Source organism: Etheostoma spectabile, unplaced genomic scaffold (genome assembly GCF_008692095.1).
Source record: "Etheostoma spectabile isolate EspeVRDwgs_2016 unplaced genomic scaffold, UIUC_Espe_1.0 scaffold00019111, whole genome shotgun sequence".
Classification (NCBI taxonomy): domain Eukaryota; kingdom Metazoa; phylum Chordata; class Actinopteri; order Perciformes; family Percidae; genus Etheostoma; species Etheostoma spectabile.
The window spans coordinates 1,822-17,038 of NW_022604678.1; the positions used below are offsets into that span (position 1 = coordinate 1,822).

At 44.1% G+C, this 15,217-nt stretch overlaps 2 non-coding genes across 2 annotated transcripts; one reads left to right on the forward strand and one right to left on the reverse strand.

The window, feature by feature from the left end:
• Window positions 1–208: 208 nt before the first annotated feature.
• On the reverse strand, window positions 209–280 carry trnac-gca (transfer RNA cysteine (anticodon GCA)). The gene has a single exon. It is a non-coding gene; the product is annotated as a tRNA-Cys (tRNA).
• A 12,533-nt stretch (window positions 281–12,813) lies between these two features.
• Window positions 12,814–12,886, forward strand: trnak-uuu (transfer RNA lysine (anticodon UUU)). Its single transcript has one exon. It is a non-coding gene; the product is annotated as a tRNA-Lys (tRNA).
• The last annotated feature ends 2,331 nt before the right edge of the window (window positions 12,887–15,217 follow it).

Sequence of the window (15,217 nt, forward strand, 5' to 3'; positions counted from 1 at the left end):
ACTAATAATAGTAGCAGTAATAGTGCAGGGCGTCTAGCAGGACCATGGCAGCAGTTGCATTCACTACTCAGTGCCACCACAATCCAAGGAAATCTGACAAGGGAGAAAGCACAAGGGTTTCTGGAAAGAAGCAACATTATGCATGCTTTTTTCAAGTATCATCAACAACAAGAACTATCATATATATGATAGGGTAAAACATTCTTGCAGGGGGCACCCAGATTTGAACTGGGGACCTCTTGATCTGCAGTCAAATGCTCTACCACTGAGCTATACCCCCACACACTCTATGTGGAATAAGATTATGGTGCATCAAAACAATGGCTGGGCCTCCACCATGTGGTTACCTTTGTTGGTAGGTGGAGTCTGACGGGCCTGTTGGGTTTAGAAAAATAGTAGTTTGTAGAAGTTCTTTGTAGTAGTTCATGGCATAGCAGGGCACTGTGCGGCATCACAAGGCACAGCAGGACGTAGCAGGGCACCACAGAGTGTAGCAGATGAACATGGCATCGCAAAACGTGTAGCGGGACCATGGCGACAGCTGCTACCATGATTTTGGAGCCTCCAGATCCAAGGGAACATGCTGGGGAAAAAAGAACATGAGGACTCCGGGGAGTGACTCCCAGAGCTAGGTTAGTAACAAGCATTTCTGGGAATATTCAATTCTATGCCCTTACTATAAACTTTATGATTCAACAAGGTGCTGAAAGCATTCTTTAGAAATGTTGGCCCATATTGATAGGATAGCATCTTGCAGTTAATGGAGATTTTTGGGATGCACATCCAGGGCACGAAGCTCCCGTTCCACCACATCCCAAAGATGCTCTATTGGGCTGAGATCTGGTGACTGTGGGGGCCATTTTAGTACAGTTAAGTCAGGGGTTGGCAACCTGCGGTTCCGGAGCCGCATGCGGCTCTTTGATCCCTCTGATGCGGCTCAGCTTTTAAAAATACTTAATGAATATTTAATTAAAATGTATTTTATTTTAGTTTGTACAGCAAATTAAAGACATCATTTCAGCTGTGGCCTGTGGCCTCCTCAACTGCCTGTGATGAATCTAAAGACTAAGGTGATATTGAACAAATTGCGCTGTTCTGCCAGTATGTAAACTCAACTGGGCCACAAGTAAAAATGATCCAGTTGATACCACTTAAAGGCCAAACATGGGGGGGGGGTCTGTGAGGCTGTCTTGAATTGTTTAAGAGCAAGAGGAATAACCCCCCCCCCCCCCCCCGGTGTCAGTGGTACAGACGGAGCACCGGTATGACAGGTGCGAATAACGGCTTTGTGGCTTTGCTGCAGAAGTTGCTGGACAGGAAGTTGCTGACTTTTCACTGCATCCTGCACCAAGAAGACCTGTGTGCTCAAACATTTCCTCCGGAATGCACAGAAGTCATGAATGTTGTCATTCAGATTCTGAGCAAATTAATGGCGAAAGGTTTAATTCCCCGTCAGTTCCGTTCGTTACTGGACGAGCCGGGAACAACCAGAGTGGCTGGGTCTCGTAGACATGACAGCGCACCTGAACACCTGAACACAGCTCTTCAGGGTAAAGGATGCGCTGCCCTGTGTGTCCTTTACCCTGAGGACCTGTGGAGGTTTTGCCATTTAGCCAAGTTGACAGTGCTAGCCCTATTTTACCAAACCGTTAACCCAACGTTTTTTGTTTTTTTTTCGGAGTTAAAAATGATTTGTTGCATGCAGAAATGTTATTTCATTTTCTCTGCAGTCGTTCATTGATTTCATAAATGTAACACAGTTTAGTTTGTTTATACATAGCACAAATGTGTTATATACAGTGTTATTTCATTTTAAATTTAAAAGGGTTTTGTGGCTCCCAGTGTTTTCTTTACTGTGTGAAACTGGTCCAAATGGCTCTTTGAGTGGTAAAGGTTGCCGACCCCTGCACTAGAACCATATGGGACTGACTAGATATTAATAACAGGGATTTCATGAATCAATTCATAGTCTGGCTGGAAACAGGCCTTCTCCTGAACATGAAAAAGAAGCTTCTTGTCGACAGGTTGATTTCTGTTAATAACAAACACAACTATAGTCAAAAGAAAAAGAAAATATATATATGAAAAGCCGTCTTGGTTCATCTTTCCACTGTTCCTACAATCACCGATCTGGTCTGGTTGGAAACTAAAGGATCTAAACTAAAAGGATGTTCCTCTTTAACTAACAGGTCTATCTCTGCAGGGATCCATCCCATAATGTTGTCACACACTTAGAATAATAATCTGAGTCTGTCAGCAACAAAACACAACCTTTAGTGGACCCTGACTTTACCTTTAAATTAGGAGTTTAAACAGAGACACAACAGGAAAATAAATCCATCAAATCAAGTCCCCAATAATCAGCATGTGGCCTTGTTTTATTTCAGGTAGTCAGCATGGAGCTGTTCCACATTCCCAGACATTTAAAACAAGTCAATCATTGGCGTTATTCTACGAGTCAGATAAATAATCAGCTGTTTGCTATTTGAGCTGCTCTGTTTCCTGCTGCTCCGTCATTCTTTAGTGTCCTCTGGAAACAGGTTGCTGTCCTTTATGTTTCTTTGGATGACATCATCAGTGTCTTTGCTTTAGTCTGAAGAAACTCCAACAGATTTAAAACCACATGCAGTCACAGAAAATACAAACAGGGAATAGAAAATGTCAGACAAAGAATATGAAATGAAAAGTCCCAAAGTAGGAAAATATAATTTTAATCTACCAAACAACAATAACTGGAGAACATCCAATTAAACATGGCCGACTTCCAGTATGTCGGTAATGAAGAGAGGAATGTTTGGACATATTACAGATTCATTTTATTTTTATTTAACCTTTATTTAACCAGGAACAATCCCATTGAGCTACAATAAATCTTCTTCCAGGGAAATAAGTTTCATAATACATAAAAGACAGGAAAATGGTTCCATACTACAACACAAACAAGACATTACACTTAACTTAAGCTAATGGAGACAAAACTTAAAACAGGTTCCACTGCAATTTGAATCAGATTGCTGGATTCAGAGTCTAGAGTGCTAACCATTACACCATGGAACCTTTAGAAGTGTTGCAGGGGTATGCTAGACAGTTTCTTTCATGATATCCACATGTGTGCTATTGAAGGCACACAACAATCACACAAGATGAAAAAGCAAAAATTATTGGCCAACTTAAATCATTTAGTTAGTTAAGCATCCAGAGGATGTGGGAAAAAGCAAGTCAAGAACAGGTTTTGAAGGACTTGCCACAGACAGTGAATACAGCAGTAGATATGTCTACTGTGTACAAACCCATGGTAACTTACATCTGTTGACAATAAAGATGCTCACAAAAAAGCTTAACTTGCAATTGCGTTTCTTGCGCAGATTCATGTCTTCTTAAATAAAAGTAATTTCTAAGTTCTTTATTCCCAATATCATGTCTCAGACGTTAGTTCCAGATGAAAACACTAGTTGTCAGAAGTGGGATTTGAACCCACACCTCCAGTGGAGACTGCTACCTGAACGCAGCGCCTTGGACCGCTCGGCCATCCTGACAGCTCCAACAGGTTTTCAGTAGGACCTGTTTAAAAAATTATAAGATAGTGAATTAAACATGTCATGATATAGTGGGTTCTCAGTCATCCATGTCATAGTAAACAAGGGAAGGTTTCTCAACTGTCAGCCCACAAATATGGGCGTTCATGGAGACATGGAAGTAAGTCACCAGGGTGGCAAACTGTTATGGATCCGTCAAAGATGCGTATCACAACAGCAGATCTCTACTCGGCATGTCTGACCACAACTCTGTTCATTTGTTCCGTCTTACAAACCGTCCCTCAAGAGAAACAAGCCGAAACAAAAGTTAGTTCCGGTTTGGTCAGAGGACTCGATGCAGTGTCTACAGGAATGCTACTGCTGCACTGACTGGGATCTATTCAAAAACAAATGTAAGGACATTGATGAGCTCAAAGAGACTGTTTCTGCATACATCCCCTTCTGTGAGGACTTAGTCATCCCTCGTAAATCCATCTCCATATGTCCAAATAATATACCATGGGTCTCCAAATCTGTCAAAAGCATAATTAATGAATGAAATATTAGCTTCAACCAAGGTAACATGACTCAATACAGAGTACTTCAAAAACAAGCTAAAAGGAACTTAAGCTTGCAAAACTTAATTATAAGGAACAAAGTTGAGAACATGCAGAGCACAGGCCACTCACGTCCTGCATGGGAGGGTGTGAAAGCAATGATGGGGATGCAGCCTAAGAAGTGTCTGTTCCCCACCAATGGCATGTCACACCTTGCCCTCTCAAATGAGCTGAACTGTTTTAATATTCATGATTTTAGTGTGGAGCTGTCAGTTTTTAACAACGTTGCCCCAACGCTTAAAAACAAGAACAGGCTGCAATATGTAGTTAACGTGTGTGGCAAGATTTCTCACAACCCTCTGACTGACTTAAGCTCTGTATATGAGACAAGGTCCCTCAAGAAGGCCCAATCAGTCCTGGCTGACCCTAGTCACCCCCTGAACAGCTGCTTCATCTTGTTGCTGTCTGGCCGCAGATTCGGTCTAAAGCCTAAATGCAGGACAAACAGACACAAAAACTCTTTTGTCCCTGCTTCTATAGGCTTCCTTAATAAGTCAACGTGAGGTGTGGACTTCCGTGTAGTACATATTTATTTTGTTTTTAGATGTATGGCTGTTGTCTTGTATAACCTGTGTGTTATTTAAGTTACATGCTGCTGCACAACAAATTGCCCCCCGGGGATAATAAAGACTCCTTGAACCTTGAAGGGCAACAGGACTTGGTAAAAAGGTCCTCCGCAGAAGTTTTGTCTCATCCAAGAAACTTCTTTAGTTGTGTTTTTTACACAGAAAGGTTTGGACACACTGCCCACTCCCCCACCCATATCTGACAATTGAAAGCTGTGGGGAATGGGGGGTTACAAAGCTAATAGACCATTCAAGAAGCAGTTCTGATGTACTATACTGGCCCATTCAGGATGAGCACTGTATACTCTGACTGCAGCAACACAAGTTCAAATTTCAGTAATACTTAATTTTTATGGTGATTACGAGACTCAATGCAAAGTGTGTATCCCCCATGTAACTCAAGCCTATCACTTCCAGTCAATACTGTCAAATGTGGAGCTCCTTCAAGTTACATTAACAACCAGGTGACTCCTCAACATGCCAGAAGTTCCCAGCGCATCAAGCGCTGATTGCTGTTGTACATCTTCCTGCAACAGCACAACACCAGCTCCAGTGGCACTGGCATCCACCTCAAGCTGGAAAGGTCGAGCAAGGTCAGGAACAGCCAGCACAGGAGCACTACAGAGGAGAGACTTAGCAGAGGTAAAAGCATGGTTGCACTCATCATTCCACACGAAAGGAACCACAGGACTACACAACCTGGTCAGAGGAGCAACCACTACAGAGAAGTTCTTGCAGAAACAGCGATAGTAACCTGTCATGCCTAAGAAACGCCTTAGTTCACGTCTAGTGCTGGGCACTGGTAGAGAGACAACCGCAGCTACCTTAGCATCCACAGGCCGAACCTGCCCCTGGCCAACCTGCTTACCAAGGTAAGTGACAGTGGCCTTACCAAACTCACACTTGGCCAAGTTAAGGGTAAGGGAGGCGCCCGCCAACCGTTGGCAGACAGTTTCTAGACTGGACATGTGACTACCCCACTCACTGGAGTAGACCACCACATCATCCAGATACACACTGCAGTTAGGTACATCCCCTAACACTTGCTGCATCAGGCGCTGAAAAGTGGCAGGTGTGTTCTTCATGCCAAACGGCATCACAGTGTACTGCATAAAAGCATCAGGAGTGACAAAAGCAGAGATATCAGAAGCCCGCTGTGTCAAAGGAACCTGCCAGTATCTTTTGAGAAGATCAAGCTTTGAAATACACACAGCTGGTCCAACTCTGTCAACACAATCATCCATACGGGGCAAAGGAAAGGAATCTGACACGGTAAAAGCGTTTACTTTACGAAAGTCCGTACAGAAGCGAGGACTGCCGTCGGGTTTAGGCGCCAACAAGCAGGATGAACTCCAAAGACTATAGCTGGGCTTGGCAAGACCATTCTCTACCAAGTAGCTGACTTCTTTCCTCATGGCCTCCCTTTTTTGCATGCTGTTTAATGGGAGCAGCATTACCCACGTTAAGGTCGTGCTCCAGCACACCTGTGCGTGAGGGTACATCCTTTAATATACTAGTATACCTGCCGAGCAGGCCGATCACATCCTGTTTGTGAGGCACTGGGAGGTAGGACAGCTGCTGGTCAAGTTTGGACAAGAACTCAGAGTTAGCTAGCCTACCACACAGATGACTTTCACAGGGTGTCATCAAGTCTGCCTCCAACACCGGTTGAGTACCACCAACAAGAGAAGAAACCCCTACCACAGCAACGTCTGGCGTCGTCTCTGGCCTTTTCAGGTCAGCCCCTCTGGGATGAAAAGATTTCAGCATGTTAATATGACATAAGCGGGTCTTCCGTCTACGCTCAGGCGTACGGATAACATAATCGGTATTGGAAACTTTGGCTTCCACCACATACGGACCTGAGAACCGGGTGGCAAGAGCAGAGCCTGTTGTGGGCAGCAAGACCAACACCTTATCCCCAGCGGCAAACTGTCTCTCGACTGCCTTCTTGTCGAAGCGTCTCTTAATGTTACCCTGCGATGACGAGAGTGACTCCATGGCCAAACGTGTAGCATGGTGCAGACGTTCTCTACAGCAAGATACAAAATCCAACACGTTCTTTCCACCAGAGTTATCACCCACTAATTTCTCCTTCAACACCTTCAATGGGCCACGCACATTGTGACCGAACACTAGCTCTGCGGGACTAAACCCTAGAGATTCTTGCTTTGCATTACGGACAGCAAAGAGAACAAAAGGCACACCCTCATCCCAGTCATTCCCAGTCTCATAACAGTACTTCTTCAGCATGGATTTCAAAGTCTGGTGCCAGCGCTCAAGTGCACCCTGCTACTCAGGATGATAAGCACTGGACACCGAGGGACTGGAGAGTCTCCTTGAAAATCCTGGACAAGAAATTTGTTCCCTGATCAGACTCTATGGTCTTTGGTAGACTGTAAGTTGTAAAGAACTTAATCAGTGCTTTAGTGACTGCTTTAGCGGTTATCTTGCGCAAAGGAATGGCCTCAGGGAAACGGGTAGAGATACACATCATGGTAAGCAAAAATTGATTTCCAGACTTAGCTTTGGGCAATGGGCCTACGCAGTCGACTAAAACATGCTCAAAAGGTTCACCAACAGCCGGAATAGGCCGCAGCGGCGCGGGGGGCACAGGCTGATTAGGTTTACCTACCATCTGGCAAGTACTGCAGGTTTGACAGAAGCGCACTACGTCTGCCTTCATTCCTGGCCAAAAGAACTGCCTAAGGACACGATCATAGGTTTTACTGATGCCCAAGTGACCTGACCATAGGTGCTCGTGAGCCAGCGCTAAAACATGCTGCCGACAGTCAACAGGGATTACTACCTGAAAAACCACCCCCCAATCCTCCTCAGAATCGGTCGCCACCCACCATTTCCGTGAGAACCACCTCCGCATCAACACACCATTTTCCACAAATAAAGGCAGTTGACCATTACACTCAGTCATGTTGAACACTGACTTCCAACACTTATCCAGCGAGGGATCATTTCTCAGAGCTTTAACGAGAGCCTCCCGAGTAAGCGGCAAGGGTGCAGCAGCATTAGCCTTTTCACCAGGCTCACCTGAAGTACAGCTTACCGAACCACCAGAGGTCACACCTTCCCCAGAAAGTACAGAAGCAAACAAGGAGTCAGACAAACTGACCTCTTGAGTCTGCTTATGAGCCTGCGCTCTAGTGGTAACACTAGCTACAAACACATGAGGATGTTCTCGAGCTAGCTCATCACTTTCTGACTCAGGAATTGGAGTGTACACCACCTCAGGAACAGGATAAACTTTCCCCCTGCAATATCATTCTATTCTCCATGATAAAGTCAACGCCTTCGATAGGGAATCGTGACCGGGCGCCTCCTGTAAAAAACCCTGTCACTAGGTCTGACTGTACATGAACCTGATACAGCGGTGCTGGCACAAAACCCATTTCAATGCCCTTCACAACTGCACACATGCTTAAGCTAGGTCCCAGCGGCAGAACATCAGACAGGATCAGTGACCGTGAACAAGCCGTGTCTCGCAGTATTGTCACTGGATGCTTTTCCTCAGATTTCCCTGAAAGAGACACTTAAACCATTAAACCATTAAAGATAAAAGGATTAAAACAGTCATCAGGCATCACAAGAGCCACAGATTCCAAGGATTGGACTCTGGGAGAAGTTTTAATCAATCCCACACCCTTCAGCTGTTTTTGATACGACCCTTGCTGCTTCCGCTTCCAAGCGTCGCAGTTAGCAATCAAATGACCGGACTTGCGACAGAAGAAGCATAGTATGTCAGACCTTGGACGCAAAGGAGCGCTGTCATAATACACTGGAAGATCTGCACCATGGGTGCTAAAAACGTTTGCTAAAAACAACCTTATGAGTAAGTGTAAACTCATCAGCTAGAATAGCAGCTTGCTGTAGGGTGGACACTTTCTGCTCATTTTAATACACAGTAGTACGCTCAGGTACGCAGTTTTTAAACTCTTCTAGCAACATTAGCTCAAGCAAAGCAGACAGATCGGCAACCTTACACGCTGCACACCACCTGTCAAAAAGAATCCCTTTCTCTCGAGCAAAGTCTACATACGACTGGCTCTGGCTTTTCCTAAGACTGCGGAAACGCTGTCTGTAGGCCTCAGGCACCAGCTCATATGCTTGCAGGATAGCACTCTTTACTTTTTCATAAGCCAGCCCGTCCTCCACAGACATAGAGGAACAGGCCTCTTGAGCTTTACCCACTAACTTACACTGCAATAAGATAGCCCACACATCTTTAGGCCACTGTAGAGCAGCAGCAATACGCTCAAATGCACCAAAGTACGCTTCCACCTCGGACTCACGGAAAACTGGCACCAGCGAAATGTGCTTACTCACGTCAAAACTGACAGAACTGCGAGAATGCGCGCCGGCAGTGGATACGTTACGGGCAACTCCCAACCCAGCCTGTATCTCCATCTGACGCATCTTTAAGGCAGTCTCCGCCTCTGTAGTGCTCCTGTGCTTGTCAGTTTCTTTCATAATATCCACATAATATTGATATGATATGATATTGAAGGCGCACAACAATCACAACGAAGATGAAAAAGCAACAATTATTGGCCAACTTAAGTAATTTAGTTAGCTAAGCATTCAGAGAATGTGGGAGAAGGCAAGTCAAGAACAAGTTTTCCAAAAGTAGAATGGGAGCCAGAGCGTTCCTCTCCTGTGGAACCAGGTTCCAGTTTGGGTTCAGGAGGCAGACACCATCTCCACATGTAAGAGTAGGCTTAAGACTTTCCTCTTTGATAAATCCTATAGGTAGGGCTGGCTTGGGTGAGTCCTGAACCATCCCTTAGTTGTGCTGCTATAGGCCTAGACTACCGGTGGACTTCCCATGATGCACTAGGTACCTCTCTCCTCCTCCTTCTCTCCATCTGTATGCAACCTCATATGCCTTTGAGATACAAGAACTTCTTTACTTGCGCAAATGGCCTATTTGTGCAAACAAAAGGTGGAAACAGATGATCTTGAGTGTAGGGTTTGGTGATTTTATTACCCCTAAAGTGTCTGCCGGTGCTTAGCATTATGAGCACCACACTCAAACCATCTGAGCTAACCGGCCTGCTTTTTAACTGTTTGAAAAAATTGGGCCAGTTCTAGATGGGCTACCTGGTTGTGTATGGTTTGTAGGGACTGCATATGTTGTTGACCTTGCAAAAAAGACGCAAAAGCATGACTGTAGAGTCCAAACCAAGGTGCTACATGCTCCCTTTGGGTTTCTGGAGGTAGACAGGAGTTTCTAACCACAAAGGGACTTGAACCCTCAATCTTCTGCTCCAAAGTCAGATGCCTTGTCCATAAGGCCACATGGTTGCAAAAAAAAAGTAATATTTCCAAATCTGAATTTCCACGGTTTATCAGTTTATCTGAAATTCAGGAGCGAGGTAACATTTGTAAAAAAGGTAGACTAATGAGGTGGCCAGTTAGCTTTTGTTGAAGGAAATAGATTGAATGCTAGGCACATCAGTTACCTGTGACTTATATTTGCACTTACTGAGCAGACAACCTTACAACTGTATGTTTTTGGCCTTGCTACAAAAGACATGGAAAGCAGAGCTATAGAGATTGAGACTTGTTTTTGCGTTAATGGCCGATTTGTGCAAACAAAAGGTGGATACAGATTATTTTGGGCGTAGGGTTTGGCAATTTTAGTACCCCTAAAGTGTCTGCCGGTGCTTAGCATTTTTAGCACCACACTCAAACAATCTGAGCTAACCGGCCTGCTTTTTAACTGTTTAAAAAGAACAGATGTCCAGAAATAATTAAGGCCAAATTGAGCAAAATTGGCTGAGTTCTGGATGACCTGGATGAGTTGTACACTTTGGCAATTCTGAACACTTTCAGACACTGTTGTCTCATGTAAGTAACATGCACAAGTCTTTCAAAAGAATTGTGGCGGTTTTTCATGCAGGTTTACATCATAACAATGCGGGTGCTATCTCTAAATGAACAATGGCCAACCTACATCCATCTTGTTAGCACCCAAATCTCTGTGCTGATCTCCCTGCTTGGATGGCAAGTCATCTGGTGGATTTTTCCCGTCAAGAGGAAGCGGATCAAGAGGGAGAGTTGTTTTATTATACTCACCAGCAATAAAGTTTATTTGTCCACAAATTGCAATAGGTTATCAACGTTTTCAGCGAAAAAGAATACCACAGCTCAAGTCCCTGAGAAGTCAACAGCTTGATTGTGTGATATGTATGAAGTGCTCGCTATTGTTATCTGTCATGCAGGTTTGCAGGATGTTCACAGTCTGCTAGTGGCCATGATGAGTTGGGACTTTGAGCTTTTTAACCGTTTTGGTCAATTTAGCCAATTTTCAACCAGTTTGTGCAATAACAATTGTTGTTCTCAGGCATTGTGCAAATCATGGTCTACCCTCCTGCTGTCCAGAAGACCGTGATCATGGCAACAGCTTAATGGTCTTCATTTACTTAAACTTCAATCTGTAGTTCAGGAGATTATTTTTTCCACACCCAGCAGTTTTAGGAGCCTGGGTAGCTCAGTCGGTAGAGCATCAGACTTTTAATCTGAGAGTCCAGGGTTCAAGTCCCTGTTCAGATGTAGAGTCGACATTCTTGAACACTTCAGATACTGCTATATCGTTTGTGTTCCATCCATTAGTCTTTAAAAAGAATTGTGGCTGTTTTTCAAGCAGGTTTGCCTCATAACAATGTTGCTGGTAAGTCTAAATGTACAATAGCCAACCTACGTCCATCTTGCTGGCACCCAAATCTCTGTACTCATCTCCCTTCTTGGATAGAAGGTCATCTGGTGCATTTTTCTTGTCACGAGGGCTAAGTGTTGTGGTCTGGTGCATTCCCCAACCTGTGTCGTGTCTTCCCTTTCTTCTGTGTGTCTTGTCTGTCTTGCCGTGAGGGCGTTCCAGGGGATCTAGAGGCGTGGCTTTCCATCTACGTTCCGTCATCCACTCAGCTGTTCCTCATCACTCATCACCCACTGCAATACATAAACCCGGGCTGACCGCCTCTTCAACGCCAGATCATTACATGCACTATTGTGGTAACTGGGCTCCTAGTCATTTGCGCCTGTGTTGTTGTTTGTTGTTGTATTCTAGTACTAAGTCTGCCTCTCCTTAGATCCATCCATTGTCCCTCCGAGCTGCCTTCCTCCCTCACGCCGACCAGCCACCTGTCTACACCAGTGTTTGAACCCCTCCGCACTCATTAAACGTGCCTTTTGTATCTCTATGGTTCTGGGTCTTACTAACCGTAACACTAAGAGTATAGAAGCGGAACAAGAGGGAGAGTTGTTTTTTTGCACCCACCAGCAATAAAGTTTACTTGTCTGAAGCTGTGTTGTTTGAATTAGGTTATCAATGTTTTGAGTGAAAAAGAATACCACAGCTCAAGTCCTCGGTAAGGCGACAGCTTTATTGTGGGATATGTGCTGATCTCCATGCTTGGATAGCAAGTCATCTGGTGGATTTTTCCTTCCATGGCAACAGCTTAATCTTCTTCATTTACTTGAACCTCAATTTGTAGTTCAGGAGATTGTTTTTTCCACAGACCTCTGTTTTCAATGTTGGTGGTACGTCTAAATGAACAATGGGCAACCTACATCCATCTCGCTAGCACCCAAATCTCTGTGCTGATCTCCCTGCTTGGATGGCAAGTCATCTGGTGGATTTTTCCCGTCAAGAGGAAGCTGATCAAGAGGGAGAGTTGTTTTATTGTACCAACTAGCAATAAAGTTTATTTGTCTGTAGCCATAAAATTGCATTATGGCTATCAACGTTTTGAGCGAAGAAGAATACCACAGCTCAAGTCCCTGATAAGGCAACAGTTTGATTCTGGGATATGTATGAAGTGCTCGCCATCATCATCTGTCATGCAGGTTTACTGGATGTTCACAATCTGCTAGTGGCCATGATGAGTTGTGACTTTGAGCTTTTTAACCTTTTTGGCCAATTTAGCCAATTTTCAACCAGTTTGTGCAATAACATTTGGTGTTCTCAGGCATTGTGCAAATTATGGTCTACCCTCCTGCTGTCCAGAAGATCGTGATCATGGCAACAGCTTAATGGTCTTCATTTACTTTAATTTGTAGTTCAGCAGATTGTTTTTTCCACAGTCAATAGCTTTAGAAGCCTGGGTAGCTCAGTTGGTAGAGCATCAGACTTTTAATCTGAGGGTCCAGGGTTCAAGTCCCTGTTCAGGTGTAGAGTTGCACATTCTGCTAGATGAGTTGTCCATTTGACATGCCTGAACACTTCAGACACTGCCATATAATTTGTGTGCACAAGTCTTTAAACAGAATTGTCGCTGTTTTTCAAGCAAGTTTGTATCATTACAATGCTGCTGGTAAGTCTAAATGAACAATGGGCAACCTACATCCATCTTGCTAGCACCCAAATCTCTGTACTCATCTCCCTGCTTGGATAGTATGTCTAAGGACATAACACATATGTTCTATAACCCTTTTCATTGGTTTGCTACCACTCTTAAAAAATTCCTTTCATTGTATCAATCTCAGAAATAACCAAAGAATGTCAAATTCCATTCATGTTCTAGTACCAGTGTTCAACCACCTGAATGTCACTGTTTCCGCATTAGTTGTGTCTTTCTGGTTTTTAAAACACCTGCCCCGTGTGAGGGTTGAACTCACGACCTTCAGATTATGAGACTGACGTGCTGCCTACTGCGCCAACGAGGCCTTGAAAGCCATTGCAATGGTTGGGAAAATTTCAGAAAAACTAACAATTTGGTCTTTAATCTCAATAAAAACAATGTTTCTGCAAACCTATGTACTCACACAAAGGCTAAAATTGACCCTAGATACTTTGTCATGACCCCATGAAAAGGCCAGGACAAAAGACCGTGTGCAAAGGTTGAAGGAAATGCGAGAATATGACCACAACAAAAGAAATGATAATTCAATGATGGGGGTAGTCAGTTTAGTCAGTGGTGAGTGTATATGCATGGATGAGTGTGAGGTATGGTGTCAGCGATTTATGCTGGACAGTGTAAAACTAACAAAGATGAGGGGGAGAGGTGCTGGACTGAGAGCACCTCTAGGGCAATCACAGATGCACAACCAATAATAAAACACTACTGAGTGAATAAGTTCAGAAAATGAAGAACATTGTTCAGAAAGTTTAATGAAGCTTCATATGACCATAGCGATTAACCACCTAAACCTGGTAAAAGATATGAGGTACTCATGCATAGCTAGCCAGTGATTTACCTTCTGAAGATGGTGGTCGGCGTGCCAATGAGGCTTGAAAATTTGCAGTTGGTGATTCAGAGGAGATGTAACAGTTTTAAGTGTAAAGTAACTTAATTTTCTAAATTGTCCACCTACAGTGCCAACGAGAGCTCTACTCTAATATTACCGGGTACGCAATAGCTATTCAACTTTAGAAGGTATTGTTGATCTCAGAAACAACGATAGACAGCACCATCTTATCACAACGCCCATGTTTGTGTTTCTTCAAAGTTTGCAAAAACATTCACCTGAACTCGCAAATCAATTGATGAGATTTTGGAGGTCAAAGGTTCAATGTCAAGGTGACTGTGTCCTCATGTCTGTCCATCCAATTCTTGTGAATGCAATATCCCTGAACGCCTAGAGGGAAGCACTTCAAAATCTAGAGGTCAAGGTTACTGTTTCATTTTGTCTCCAGAACTGTATATGTATTTCTCCTGAACTGTTGAGTTTGGCTAATGTAAAGCCCCAGTGGCCTAATGGATAAGGCACTGGGGATTGTGGGTTCAAGTCCCATCTGGGGTGGTTTTCAGCAGAGTGGCGCAGTGGAAGTGTGCTGGGCCCACAACCTTGAGGTTGATAGTTCAAAATCATCCTCTGCTAACTCTGTTTTGCTGGTGACACAATGGTAGACACTCTGAAAGGGAGATGAATCAAGAGATTATGATTTCCATGGTGAGATGAATCATGTTATAACTGCTGGAAAAGTTGTTGACAGCCCATGAAAAGTAGCAAATATAAGTTCTGGCAGTTTTCTGTCCATTTTTAAAAATTGACATCCACTACCCTGTCAGGACCCTGTAGTAATGCTGTCTTTCCAGTGATGTGATTGGTAAGTGGTTGGGCTGTATACAGGTTTTAATCATATCCATCGGTTGCATGGATGGGACATCAAAACCCTGGTTCTACCGCCTGATCGCTGTCTTGGCTTTGTCGTTCAACGACTATTTGGGCTCACACCTAAACGCACCCGAAGCATCTCAGCCGAAAATCACACTGCACCTCAAAAGTGCTCTCAACCTCGAGCAATGCAATGTGATTATCAGCGGCCTGAGAACCAAACAACGGAACTATGCCAGGGTGGCCGCAGACGCTGGATACACCACTGCTAGGCTGAGGGAAGCTCTCGAGGAGGAGAAGGAGACGCTGGAACAACAGGTGATTTGCTTTTTGAACAGCAAAGGCATTTATGTTGATAGCAGGGACATTGAGGAATGTCATACTCTGCCGAGCAAAAACAAACGGCCACTCCATTTGTAATAATCCGGTTCACCAACAGAAAGAA